At 37.2% G+C, this 15898-nt stretch overlaps 1 long non-coding RNA gene across 1 annotated transcript; it reads right to left on the reverse strand.

Moving 5' to 3' along the window:
• Positions 1-467: 467 nt before the first annotated feature.
• LOC107797712 (uncharacterized) lies at positions 468-2201 on the reverse strand. The gene is made up of 2 exons (XR_001650742.2): positions 2081-2201; positions 468-973 (listed from the first exon to the last, which is right to left on the reverse strand). It is a non-coding gene; the product is annotated as an uncharacterized LOC107797712 (long non-coding RNA).
• Between the last annotated feature and the right edge of the window lie 13697 nt (positions 2202-15898).

Here is a 15898-nt window from a genome sequence, read left to right on the forward strand (position 1 = left end):
CGGTAGCAAAACATAAAAATAATTATAATTTTATATAATTTTTCCCACCATAGTGGTCACAAATATTAAAAAGTATTTTTATTTTATTTAAGATTTTCCACTGATGCAGTCGCAATTCTAATTTAATATTATTTATTTATTTATATTTCCCACTACTGCGGTCGCATAACTATTTTAACATTATTTATTTATTTAATTTTCCCATCACTGCAGTTGCAAAATGTTATAATTCTCGAAAACTTAAAAGCATTTTGCGACTACCTTAGTCGGAATTCAGTCGGAAAATTACAAATATTTTGACAAATGTTGACTGTTTTAAAACACCACCACCTGTCAATTCAAAATTACAACAACTAAAGAATTAATCCACTATTCCAACTAATTAATCCACCATTTCAACTAATCAAATACATAAAATGCAAACAATTATAGAAAACATAAACATTTGTAACTAAAACATCCAAACACAAGTTAAACATCCAAGCACCATTCAATCAAATCTTAACATTACAGTCATAGTCAAGTCTAAACATTTACCAAGTTTACATCCAACCATAACAAATAATAATGTCTCAAACATCACAACCACGACAAACTAAAACTCATTATCCCCGCCATGTTCGTCATTCAAAGGATCAACTTGACGCATGCTCATAAGTTTCTCAACTAGACTCTGCAATTTGTTAAAATTTACACGATCTTCTTTCCGTTCCTCCTTTAACTCTTCAACTTCTTTTCGTAATGCTTCAACCTCTTCACGATCCTGCGAATAACTCGTATCACCAGACAACAATATCGTAGGACGACCTACGGAATATTGTGATCCAAGACCGTAGGTTCTACCTTTCTTTGCATCGCCAACCACCTGCGTCCATATTGAAGCTACATCATTGAGTGACACTTGGGTTGAGTTACCATCCTCGAAATCGGGTTGACTTTGACGCCATTCCTCCAAAAGTTTTTGATAGGCTTCCTGAAATTAAAATGTTAAGAATTAAGAAATAAAGACCTAATTGTTTCCACCAGGGAAAATGCAATGCCACCGATAAAAAAATTTCTAATTTCTCTGTTATGCCTAAAGCCATACCTGAACTCTTAATCTAATATGTTACATTATACCTTATCCTGTTTAGGTAGCTATAGAAGAATTCCTCTCATTCTACTAGCCAATCATTATCTTCGTAGGGATATACTCATATTCGAGCGAATGTAAGAGCTATAAGAACAAGCTACACATATGACCAATCTAGTGAAAGTTTGACAAACAAACGTTTTTTTTTTTTTTTTTTCTGGATTCAGATGTACAGAGGTCAGCTGAAAGATGGTTCATACATTGTAATTAAATGCCTGAAAATGAAACAAGGCAACAATAGTCAAACTGCTATGCATCAAAAATTGAACAAACTTTTCAAGAACACAATAGCCATATATACTGTCAAGACTTACAATCTATTGATGTCAGTGAGAGAGTTTTCACATCATAGGTGTGAATTCTATTTTCATTATTCTTTCCCTAATCTTCTTATGAATAGACATATATCAAACGGACGATGGACCCTAAAACTACAAAAGATCTCATGACTGTGGGGCTTCTTATCCAAATGTCGGCAAAGACATACTATACACTAAGCTTTTGTAGAAAACCATGGCTATTTTCACAGTAACCATTGACGTACAATCATCAAAGGAATACAGTGTGCCATTCCACTCGTTTAAACTTTCTTGAACTCTAAATTGGACGCTTTCAAGTTCATATTTAGGCCATTTTCTAAGGTTATAACTGTTATAACTTCGAATCGACACTCGAAACCACTCTGTCTCCGCAATACCCCAATCTCTGTTTCGATCTTCTTCTTCTTGAGATGAGAGTAAATAAAAAACTGAATTCTTTTTGTTTTATGCTTTTCTTTTTCAAACTGAAATTTCGAAATGGAAGGCTAAACTAGAATCAAAAGCTAAAATATTTTTTTAGGAATGCTAAACTAGAATCATAAGTTCATATATGGAATCTATACATGAAAAACACGCATATAAGCTTTCAATTGGCAAACAAAACTAATTATATCTTTTCTTTACTTACCGTAAGATTTCAACCGTTTGCCTCTGTCAACCTTTTGCCTCCTTCAGCCGTTTGCCTCTGTCAGCTGCACAGATCAAATGGAAGAGAAATCAAAGAAGAAAAAAGAAATCGAGGGGGGGGGGGGGGGAATTGGGGGAAAAGGTCTTGCAGAATTTGGGGAAATAGTGTTTTGGCCTGAAATATTAAATTTAGATTTCTGACTACCGTGGTCCCAAAATAACTTAAATATTCTTTTACCATTTTACTATTAACTTTGCGACCGACGCCATCGCTTTGTTGGTCAACTAATATTTTTGACTTTTTATTGTCCGACCGAATCGGTTGCAAAAGTGAAGGTGGAAAATTAGCACGCTATTTTCCCACTGATTTCGTCAGAATAATAGTCGAATTTCTCTTTAAAAAAAGTAATAAAACTTCAGTCTGGTTCCGACTACAACAGTCGCAAAAGTAGTCCCATTAACGACTCCTTCATTTTCAGTCGGAAATTTCAATCACAAACTAATATTTTTTTAGTAGTGTGATCAAGGTGATGTTGTTGAAAATCCTGGATGTACTTGGAATTTATAAGATAGGCAACCTACGTCTACTTCTCCTAATAAAATTGGGCTAAAGGAAAAAGAAGTTGGGCATGAATTACTGGTTGCAAATTCCAGTGACAATGAGGATGTTGAATGTTTACGAGACCATATTGAATGGGGATGAAAATTGGGGAAATAGTCCAAATTCTTACGATGCATTGATGACTAATTGTCACGATCCAAAACCTAACTCGCCGTGATGACGCCTATCTCAATACTAGGCAAGCCGACAATCTCAATAAACCACATATCTTTTAAATTTGAAAACATAATGATTAAATTCAGCGGAAGAAATCTCACAAGTACAAATATAAATACTCCCAAAACCTGGTATCACTGAGTACATGAGCATCTAATATGAATACAAGTCTGGAAAATACGGTCTATAATAGTCTGAGACCAAATACAGTAAACAAGGAGATGGGGAAGGAGAGGCAAGATCTGCGAAACACGGCAGCTACCTCTGAATCTCTGAAAAATCAACTGTGCGAAAGAATCAACACCCGCTATGTCCGGAAATACCTGGATCTGCACACGAAATGCAGGGTGTAGTATGAGTACAACCAACTCAGCAAGTAATAATAATAAATAAGGATTCGAAGATAGTGACGAGCTACACAGTTACAGTTCATTTTTAGTAATTCCAGTAGAGAGTAGACATACTTTCAATTCCAGCAGTTTAAGTCAAATCAGTTTTATACAGTTCAAGTTACATGTAATCCAGATATAAAATCTTTCAGAGAATTTCACAACAATGATAGATAGAAACTAACTGCAACAACAAATGAAAAGCAAGTACAACCTCTCAGGGCAACAATTACTAAACTCATCACAACAACTCAACCACTCGGCTCTCAGCCCTCAGCATTCACACTCAATGGATACCCGCGCTCATTGGGGGGGTGTACAGACTCCGGAGGGGCTCCTACAGCCCAAGCTCTATAATCTGCACGGACAACTCACGTGCTACACGGACAACTCATGTGCCATAGTATTAATATCTGGATTCGCACGGATAACTCATGTGCTATAGTATAATATAAGGATCCGCACGGACAACTCACGTGCTGCACGGATAACTCACGTGCTATAGTATAATATCTCACAATCAGGCCCTCGGCCTCACTCAGTCATAAATCTCTCCAGTCTCTCGGGCTCTCAATAGTCATGATACTCAACCCAAATAATAATAATATGATGCATCAATAATGAACAATAGAGACCGAGATAAAATAAACAAGTAAACTGTGACTGAGTACAAAACAACAATTTAGTAGATAATTCAATATGTACAAGACCTCTGTGGTCTTTACAGCACTAACACATAGCCTAAGCATGCTTCACTATCAAATTTTTATAGTACAGAAAGGCCACATAGCTAACGACAAGCTTATTCAGCTTTCTAGTTTCACGGAATGGACCAAGTCCCAATTTCCACGGTGCATGCCCACACACCTATCACCTAGCATGTGCGTCACCTCCAAAATACTCACATAATACAGTAATCTGGGATTTCATACCCTCAGGACTAGATTTAAAACTGTTACTTACCTCAAACCATGAAATTCTTATTCCGCTAAGCCTTTGCCTCGTGAATTGGCCTCCAAATGCCTCGAATCTAGCCACAAATAATTCGATTCAATCAATAAAATTTATTGGAATTAATTCCATAAGAAAATACAAATTTTTCATAAATATCCAAAATTTAACTCAAAAATGCCCTTGGGCCCCACGTCTCGGAATGTGACAAAACTCACAAAATCCGACAACCCATTCAATTACGAGTCCACCCATATTAATTTTATCAAATTCCGATAATAACTCAACCTCCAAATCTAAAATTTTCATTCTTGAAAAGTTTTGCAAAAATCTTGATTTCTTCCATTTAAATCCGAAATAAATGATGAATATAACCATGGATTTATAAAATATAATCACTTTTAGATATAGGACACTTACCCAAGTTGAAGTCGTGAAAAATCCTTTCGAATCGCACAAATCCGAGACTCAAAACTCAAAAATGAGTAAAAATGGCTAACTCCCGTTTTTAAGCATTCTGCCCAAGCAAGTCGCATGTGTGAAATGCGACTTTGCCTGATTTTCGGGCAAATATAAACTGCTACCCGCCTTCATTTAGTCACTCATAACTTTCTGTACAATTATCCAAATGATAGATGGTTTAACTTTTTAGAAACTAGAATCAAAGAGCTATAACTTTCGTGTTTTGATACTTTTTAGATTCCTTATAGATTTCGAGATATAAGCCTCCAAAGTTGGCTCCATGCATCAGAAATTTCTGGCGAAACTGCTTTACCAGCCTTCATTCAGTCGACCATAACTTTCAGAATAAATGTCCAAATGATGAATGGTTTAACTTTATGGAAACTAAAATCAAAGAGCTACAACTTTAATGTTTTGAAACATTTCCGATTCCTTATAGATTTCGATATATAAGCTTCCAAAATAAACTCTGCGATTGCACCAGTTGCTGTCCAAAAACAGCTTCTGCAGCAGAAAAATTCCAGCAGCTCCTTTTGTCCGAAATCCATTCTGTTAACCTTCCGAAATCCACCCGAGGCCCTCGGAACCTTAACCAAATTTACCAACATGTCCCAAAACACAATACGAACTTAGTTGAGGCTTCAAACCATGCCAAATAACGCCAAAATTATGAATCGCGCATCGAATCAAATTATGAGTTTTCAAATCTTCCAACTTCTATATGTTGTGCTGAAACGTACCAAATCAATTTGGATTGACCTCAAATTTTGCACACAAGTCATAAATGACATAATGGATATATGAAAATTTTCAGAACTGAATTCTGGCTCCGATATCAAAAAGTCAACTACCCGGTCAAACTTCCCAAAATTTTAACTTTCGCCATTTCAAGCCTAATTCCTCTACCGACCTCCAAATAATTTTTCGGACACGCTCCTAAGTCCAAAATCACCATACGGAGCAATTGGAATCATCAAAACTCTATTCCGGGGTCGTTTACACATAAGACAACATTCGGTCAACTATTTCAATTTAAACTTCCAACATGAAATTCATTCTTCCAAACTAACTCCAAAATACCTTAAAACCACAACTAACAATTCACACAAGTCATAATATCTCGTAGAAAGTTATTCAAGATTTCAAATAGTTGAAAGGAGCGTAAATACTCAAAACAATTGGTCGTGTTGTTACATTAATGATCCAGTTGAGGCTACCAATGATTAGGAGATATAACTGAATACACTGTAGAGAATTAGGAAAGAGCATAGGAGAGAAAAAAAGGAAAAGGGTATAACTGAATCCCCTAATTTAATACATTAATACTGGATTGTATATAAATCGTAAGCAAACTACAACTAGGGCGGGTAATATACAAATCTTGGACAATTTTGGTAAATAAGTTTCAATTAATTTTATAGCAACGAAAAATCCTTTTATTTAGTAGTAGATTAGTTGCCATATATGGACATCAAGATAAAATAAAATCTGATCATATTGTTAGGATTATGATATACTTGTATTGTTAGTGTTATTATCTACTTGTCTCGGTAGGTTTATGTATCTCTTCCATTCCGTTAAGTACTAGCAATTTTCTTTTCTGCAACGACTAATATACACGTACCAAATTACCCGGTCTTTTTGTATGTTCCGATTCAGGAAAATATTTCCGTTTCGTTTTCTTATTATGAATGATAATAAATCTTGGATAATAGTCTTGCAAAAACTGATTTATGGTAAGATTTGGTACAATCTTGGTAACCTTTTAACCTATATTATACGTGCTTTTAGAACCTCCAATTTTATGAAATAATTCTCATAATTAAAATCAGATAAGGATACAGCTTTTATGACATCCAAAATCATGAAATAATTCTTATAATCAAAATCAGATAAGAAGACGTGCTTTTATAACCTCCAAAATCATGAAATAACTCTCTTGATCAAAATCAGATATGAAGAGGTGCTTTTAATTACTTATAACCTCCGTAATCATGAAATAATTAGCATAATCAAAATCAGATATTTTCTCACCACAATTTAAGGACACTGTCACGACTCAATCTCATCTGTCATGATGGCGCCTATCTCAATACTAGGCAAGTCAAAAATCTCAATAAACCACCATATCTTTTAAATTTAAAAAAATAATAATTAAATTCAACGGAAGAAACTCACAATTTCAAATATAACACTCCCAAAACCTGGTGTCACTGAGTACATGAGTATCTAATATGAATACAAAGTGTGACAGATAAAAATCAATGTCTGAAAATATAGAATAGTATAATAATTAAACAGGAAAGGAATCAAGTATGCGGACGTCAAACAGCTACCTTGATAGTCCCCAACAGAATTAACTTCGAAATCTAGTATTCGTCGTATCCGGGAGCACCTGGATCTGCACACAAGGTGCAGAGTGTAGTATGAGTACAACTAACTCAATAAGTAACAAGACTAACCTTTGGGCTGAAAGTAGTGACGAGCTCCGCAGGTACAGTACAGTATAAATAATGGTACAAAAATGTAGGCATGATTTTAAGTTCAATAGTTAAACTCAGTACAAGCGAAATATATCAATATTGCATGATATGAGGAATATGACATCTCATAAGAAAGTCCTTATGTAAATACTGGTCACAAATTATTCGGTCACTCGGTACTATTTATGGCCAATCCAGTCCAGGGGTGTTCCAACCCATATATAAATACACATCGACTAACAGTCAGTCACTCAGTATTGTATAAGGCCAATCCATCCCTTCCCCAAATATAAATGATACAGACAAGATCCATGTCCAGGTAAACTCATTACAATATAAATAAGGCAAGTCCATACCCTGGAAAATTCATTCCGAATATACATAATTATTTACGCTCACTAGGGATGTGTACAGACTCCGGAGGGGCTCCTTCAGCCCAAGCGTGATACAAAACCTTCATGGCCTACTGCAGGCGGGCAGTCCCGATCCGTACAATAATAAAGCCTATAAGGCCTGCTGCAGGCGGGCAGTCCCGATCCATAAATAGTAAAGCTTTTAAGGCCTGATGCAGGAGGGCAACCCCGATCTATATAATAGTAATGTATAAAGACACTATGGCTTGCTGCAGGCGGGTAGCCCTGATCCATTTAATGACAATATATATAAAGCCAATATGGCCTGTTGCGGCGTGCAGCTCGATCCCATAAATATTCTCACAATGGACGAATATGACTAGGTGTGAAATGTATATTTTTGAAACAATTAATTCAACAGAAACACGACCACAGGGGTCCCAAAAATATTGGCACGTAGCCCAAACATGATATTTAATAAGTGCCTCAGCTCAATTTCTCTAACACGTGGAACATGTTCACATTATAACATGATTCATTAATTTTACAACTGCACAGGATTTATTCAAGACACAATTTCTGTGGTGCACGTCTACATGCTCGTCACCTATCGTGTGTGTCACCTCCAAACAATTTATATCATACCAAATTTCGGGGATTCATACCCTCAGAACCAAGTTTAGAAGTGTTACTTACCTCAACCTTCAAGCTCCAAAAATACTACAATGCTCCAATTGATTAAAATTTCCAAATATCACCCGCAATTCAATACCTACCATTAGATATCCCAACTATATCAAAATAAATACGAAAATATTCATAAATATCCATTTAGGCTTCACAATTCGGCAAGAAGCCTTCAACCATCCGAAATTATCCTATAGGCTCATCCATTAGCCTATTCAATTTAATTCTTATCATTTAATACTCATTTGGAGTCATTAATAATACTATGTTAATTAACCAACATCATCAAGTCACTATTCATTTCCTTCTCTAACAAAACTCTAGGTTCAAGAACATCCATTTAAAGAACTAGTGTTCTATATTATCCAAATGGTGATTCCCAATTAAATTCGCTCATCAATTAAGTTATCAAGTCTATTAGAATCATTAGAATCTCAAGACATATGTATTTATATCAATTCATCACTATTCATCTTCTTCTTTAACCAAATATGACATTCTCAAGACCCACCATTAGGGTTCATACAATATCCCATTATAACTTCAAATAAAACTCATAAACATGCTACCCATACACCAATATGACATATATATGAAGCTCAAGTGAAGGGATTACCTTTTGGTGGAAGAATCTCACTTTTCCTCTTTTTGGTGTTCTTGAAGATTCAACCCATTTCTTATGGATTTGATCCATAATAGTGTTAGTGTTATCACTAAATGATATTATATAATCATCCTTTTTCCAAAACAACTTACAATGAAGTGTATCCATGGTGGAAGAGCTCCTCATTCTCTCTAAAAATCAATTCCAAGTTGAAGAACTAATGTTTTGTCTCTCTACACCCCTTGTTTCAGCCCCTTTAAAATGGTCCCAAAGCTGCGTATATCCACAAAGGCTACATAGGGTGGACTTCTATCCTTCTTCAGTTGGAAGCTATTGGATTTGCCTACGCAATGGTGCGTATGCTACGCTGCTATGCTGCGTAGGCTATGCAAGACTGGCATAGCTGTTCTGCCATCCTTTAGTAAAAAGGTCATAACTTCGTGTATGAATCTCTTAATGACAAACGGTTTGAAGCAATAGAAACTAGACACATAGACCTTTAATTTGATAGGTCACAAACCATATTAAACTTCATATGTTGAGAGTTATGCTCGTTTGAAGTTAGGTCTTGTGCGAACTCACTTGAAACTTTACCCCATATTATTAGTCTTGTTCATACCCGAATTAATATAATTAGTACCGGCCAATCTTCTTAATGGCCTTAAAACACTTTGAAATTTTCCACGGTGTTACATTCTCCCCCACTTAAGAACATTCGCCCTCGAATGTTTTACAAGTCATTATTAGGCACAGTATTATCCTCCTTTCACCTTAACCATCATCTTTAATCGTTATTGACTTCATATAGATCTTAGATATTCTTCCAACATTTCAACTTCCTTAAGGCCCCAAAATTTGGGTAACTCTCTAAATTCTTAAAATGTTCGGTAGAGTATCCCCTGTAACTGAGACCATCCAAATAATTCAACCTGTCCAGAACAAGCCCCCACACAGGCACCAATTTCAACATAATTCAACAACTAAATATCTTTACATAATATGATGTCTAGGCCCCACACAACCGCACATATATGCTCAATGTACAACAACAAACTAAGCCCTACGTGGCTGCGCATATACCAAAATTACATCAAACAATACTAAAATCATGAATCATACCCCAATTCAAGCTTAATGAAACTAAGAAATTCCAACATTCAGAATTTCTTTCCAAGACCTGAATCTGACATCAACACATTGTATGAGTCTGAACAAGATGTATTAAGCCATAACTATAACCCCAGATATAATCACTTAATATACTACACAACTCGCATGCTCGCAACACCATTTTCGATCACATTAACATCTCCAAAGCAACCCGGTAATAGTATTAAACCCCATATCAAATAAAACCTCATTCTAAAACTTTCGCACACTGCTGATAATGAAAGAAACATGCAAAATCTCATAACATCTTATCAGATCGACAAGTCATGGAGCTCTCCCGCCCCAACTAGAACCATAATCATTTTCTAAGCCGACTTTCAATATTATCCTCCCAATATACCGTAATCAAAACTGATAGTACCCATTCTAGGTTCAATGACCTTATTTTATTAAACACAACTATCTCATTGGCATGCCACACCAATACAACTCAATCCACATGTAACGACCCGACCGGTCGTTTTGAATATTACAACCCTGTTCCCCCATTTACTACTCAAATTGTACTTTACATGTGTTGCGTGAATTGCTGGGGTAATTGGTTCAGGTCCGGTGAGGTTTTGGAATGAATTGGAACACTTAGTTTCAAGGTTTAAAGCTTAAGTTAAAATAGTGACCGGATGTGGACTTATGTGTAAATGACCTCGGATTCGAATTCTGATAATTCCAATAGCTCTGTATAGTGATTTTGGACTTAGGTGCGTGTCTGGAAAACTATTTGGAGGTCCGTAGTGGAATTAGGCTTGAAATGCCGAAAGATGAAATTTTGGGAAGTTTGACCGGGGGGTTGATTTTTTGATATCCGGGTCGGAATCCGATTCTGGAAATTAGAATAGGTCCGTAATTTGAAATGTGACTTGTGTGCAAAATTTGAGGTCAATCGGACGTGATTTGATGTGTTTTGGCACAAGATATCGAATTTGAAGTTTTAAAGTTCAATGATTTCATATTGAGGTGTGATTCGTTGTTTTGATATAGTTATGTGCATTTTGAGGCCTCGAGTAGGTCCGTGTTATGTTATGGGACTTGTTGGTATGTTCGGACGGGGTCTCGAGTGACTCGGGTGAGTTTCGGATAAGGTTCAGAGCATTTTGGAAGTTTTTGCTAAGGCTGGAATTTTGCTGTTACTGGTGTCTTCGCACATGCGGAAATGGGCTCGCAGGTGCAATGGTCGCAGAAGCGACATTGAAGTCGCAGAAGTGAGGGAGTGTTGGATGGGAAGGCATCGCAGAAGCGGAAGTTAGGGCGCAGAAGCGCTTGCGCAGGAGAGGCCCAACGCGCGCAGAAGCGCGACCGCAAATGCAGTTGGCGCGCCGCAGAAGCGGCCTGGCTCGCAAATGCGCCCATTTTCCGTAGAAGCAGGGGTCGCAGGTGCGACCTCTTGTCCGCAGGTGCGGATTGGCTGGACAGAACCTTTAAATTCGGGGGTTCAACATTTTTCACCCATTTTCGGATTTTGGAGCACGGTTTTGGCGATCTTGGAGAGGAATTGTTCCACACAACTTGGGGTAAGTGTTCTTGACTCCTTTGTGGTTATACTTCCGGAATTAATCTTCATTTTTGGTGTAAGATTATTGAATCTTCAAGAGAAATAGAAGGAAAATCCTATAATGTTACAAAACAAAATTTTCAAATTTGAATACCGATTTCGAGTCGTATTTGAGTGAAATTAGTATGGTTGAACTTGTAATTGGAGGGGTTGTATTTTGTGTGTTTCGTCGGATTTCGAGACATGAGCCCTACGGGTGATTTTTGGGGCGTAATTTTGGATTTTTGTTGAAAATATTAGTATTCGGATATGGAATTAACTCCTATAAAATTATGTGGGTTGAATCAAATTAATTGTGACTAGATTCGAGCCGTTCTGAAGTTGATACGCGTAGAATTGGATTTCTGGAGCATTGTTTAGCTTGCTCGGCATTGGATTTGGCTTGTTCGAGGTAAGTAACTCTTCTAATCTTGAAGCTGAGGGTATGAACCCTGAATATATGTATTATATGAATTATTGGGAGGTGACGCACATGCTAGGTGACGGGCGTGTGGGCGTGCACTATAGAAATTGTGACATAATTATTTTTGTGGAATTTCGTAGTTAAATAATCTTGGCATTCTCCATGCGGTTTTATGTGTTAAAGAAATTGAGCTGAAAAGCATATTAAAAATCATATTGAGGCTATGTGCCAGTATTATTGGAAACAACAGAGGTCATACTGCTATGAATTATTTGTTTAAATTTAAAATTCATACTTAGTCATATTCATTTCATTACATATCATATATCAGTCTCTGTTGTTATTTATTGATACATCATATCATCATTTTTGGGCTATTCTCATGACATTGTGAGCCCAAGAGAGAGAGACTGGAGAGATTGATGACTGAGGGAGGCCGAGGGCCTGATTGTGAGGATATTTTTGGGATCGGGCTGCATGCCGCAGCAGGCCATGTTGGCTTTATATATATTATTACTATTATGTGGATCGGGGCTGCACGCATGCAGCAAGCCTTATTGGCTTATTATGGCACGTGAGTTGTCCGTGCAGATTATAGCACTTTGGCTGTAGGAGCCCCTCTGGAGTCGTACACAACCCCACTGAGCGCAGGTACCTACTGAGTGCAAGTGCCGAGTGCCAAGTGATGAGTGACTGGGAGGCATAAGTGATTGTGAGGTATGCCCGAGGGGCTGTTTTATGAGTGATTGTGAGGTATGCCCGAGGGGCTGTTTTATGAGTGATTGTGAGGTATGCCCGAGGGGCTGTTTTACGAGTGATTGTGAGGTATGCCCGAGGGGCTGTTTACGAGTGATTGTGAGGTAAGCCCGAGGGGTTGTTTATGATTTTTTCACTGAGTTGCATCGCATTGGCATGCACACATGACATACAGGCATAGTGATGCATTTGTTTTTACACGGGTTATCTGGAAGAAAAATGAAACATCTCATTTATTATTGAAAAGATTTTTGGGAGAAATTATTGTTTTCAAACTTATTCATATTTTGACAACTTCGGCAAACGATTTGGGTTTTTACTGATGTATTTTAAAGGAAGAACTATTATTTTCCAAATCATGATTTGGCTGAGAATTTTATTCTCTGAGTTACTTCTGGTATTATTTGCTTTATGTTGTTATGGAGTATTGATTTTGGACCCGACCTTGGTGGAAGATCGTCACTACTTTCAACCTAAGGCTAGGTTTGTTACTTACTCAGTACATGGGGTCGGTTGTACTGATACTACACTTCTACACATTGCATGTAGATGTTGGCTGATGTTGTTGCTGTGCTCGATGGTTGCGGGATTTGAAGTTGTACCTGCGTTCATATTGTAGCTGCCTCTTGTTCAGGGTAGACTTTGATTTATAAAAGCTTTGTTTATGTATTATTCAAACAGACTATGTATTTATTTTATTTCCACTTTGTATACTCAATTCTTAGAAGCTCATGATTTGTACTACCAGTTCTTGGGGATTGTATAAGATTAAGACATTTATTTACTTAAATTGCCTTAAATAATTATTATTGGAATATGATATTTGGTAATTGGCTTACCTAACGGGTTGGGTTAGGTACCATCACGACTAGTTGGATATTGGGTCGTGACAAAGGTGGTATCAGAGCTCTAGGTTCATGGGTTCAACAAGTCGTGAGCAAGTGTCTAGTAGAGTCTTGCGGATCGGTATGATGACATTTATACTTATCTTCAAGAGGCTACAGGGCATTTAGGATATATACTTCCCATCTTTATTTTCCTTATTGTGCGAGATTGATTCAGCTTGATACATAACTCTTTGAATTCCTTCCACGTATTCGTATGCGCACATGAGCGCTCGGTATCAGTTGTGCATTGCCGGCTTGTGATTCTATGAACGAGGTTCGAGATGTATATTATATGTTTTGGTGAGGGGCCAGTCTGGAGGATTTGAGGCCAGGTTTAGACCGTAGCTTAAGCTCGGTAGCTTCAGTTGTAACTTGTACAACTAGACTCGTATGTCCGGTAATGTCCCTAAGAGTGGAATTTGTGGCTCGATGAGCGGTGGAATGGCCTTGTGATGAGTACAATGTAATTGCGGGGTGTGTTAAGACGATTTGAATGTAACGAGAAGTATTTCTGTGAAATGTAAAGGAAAGGCCATTGGGGTGCTTGATTTTTCGTATTGGTGTGAAGTACAGTCTCGAGTATGAATGTTTTGAAGGATCTTTCACATTGTTAAATTTTAGGATAAATTAAATTTTCATATCTGGTTAATGCGTTTGGACTCAGATTGACTAAGTGATTGCATAGTAATTGTGATTGGGAAAAGATATAACAAGATGCCAATTTTTGGCTAGGGAGTTGGGTTATCTCCTGGAGAGTAATCTACGTAGGTATGTTCCTTATATGTGAGTGGAGAGTTACTTTTTTGCCAGCAGGGCATATGTGTGGAGATTTAAATTTGAATCTGGCTGAGAAGGTTGACTTGATTGTCAAGAGAATAAATGCGAGATTAGCGGATGATTGGGGTATTTTTTTGGTTGGCGTTGCATGAGTTGGAAAAGAAGTTTCGTTGAACTGACTGTGGCATTATAGCAAGAGTAGAGTATGGGTATTGTGAGTTATGGAATATTTTAATCTACGGCTTTGAGCCAAACGGGGGAGCCTGCTATTGATAATTCAATTTCATGGTTATATGTAAAGGTTTAGTTTTGGGTTAGTTATGACTTGCAGAAGTTGAGATCGAGGATGACTCGAATAAGGAAATTCCTGGTTACGGGTTATATTGCACGTATGAGTGTATGAAAATCATGGGATGGGTGAGTTGTTGTTGGTGAATGATGTAGTGCGCACGGAATATGAATTTGATATGTGGTGTTAAAGTAGAGTTACTTCTTTGAGTGTCATTGTGCTAATGGGGCAGATGTCTTTTGGCCCATTTGGGCGGTGCAATTAGATTTGAGAATTATATATAGCAATTGAGAATGTTTACGGACTTGCATATGGATAAAATCTGAGATTTTTATTCGATGGTGTCTGGATTTGCATAAATTCTGTATGACTATGGATTCTACATTTCTAAGAATATACAAGATAAGAAGAACAATTACAAATTCACATAAGGTATTCTCAGAGTAAGTGTTACCGTTGTGGTATTTTTGAAGGTGCTTAAGAAGAATACATTTGTTTATGGGCCGTAGGGCGTTGTAGTTCTATGCTAAGGTTCCTGGGGTGAGATGTGGTTAAATATCGTGGTGTTTTAGCAAGGAGAAGTATCAATCTGAAGACAATTCGGAAGGGACTCGGAGAAAATAGGACAACTGGGTAGTAGACTGGACCAGTATGGTAATGGTAGGATCATTCCTTTGGGTAATTACGAGGTGGTAAGACTCTACAGATGTTTTGGTAGCAATATTCTTGGGTTTGGTGACCTGCGTGGTTTGGTTATGTGCAAATGGATTCCAAAGTATTCTTGATGGTTTCTACCGATGTGGAGAACGTGTTGTGTATTGTGATTTCCTCCTAGAAAGAAGCAAGAGAAAGGTTTCTAACTAAAAGGGTATGTAAATTATTGGTGATTTAAAGTTGATAATAAGATTCTTGTGCTTTTCACATGATGGCAAGATAGATGTTAAGTGTTGTGCGAAAGCTAGATTTTCATGTACAAGGTGACAGTACAATCTTGAAGACAAGTAATGAATGTTGGACAACACGTACGGTTTCAAATAACTAGATGAATACTATTACTACTTGGTGTTGTATGAGAAGGGGTCGGACCTCAGAAGGCGCATTGTATTTTGAGTTACGGATATATAAATTAGTATTGCAGTACTGTCACGACCCAAAATCTCACCACATGCGTCGTGATGGCACTTCGTCTCTAAGACTAGGTAAGCCGATTTTATAACAATTCAAGCCATTTTTTTAAACATATAATTTAATACAACCTCCCAAGACTGGTAATACTGAGTC

This window comes from Nicotiana tabacum, chromosome 19, assembly GCF_000715075.1.
Source record: "Nicotiana tabacum cultivar K326 chromosome 19, ASM71507v2, whole genome shotgun sequence".
NCBI lineage: Eukaryota > Viridiplantae > Streptophyta > Magnoliopsida > Solanales > Solanaceae > Nicotiana > Nicotiana tabacum.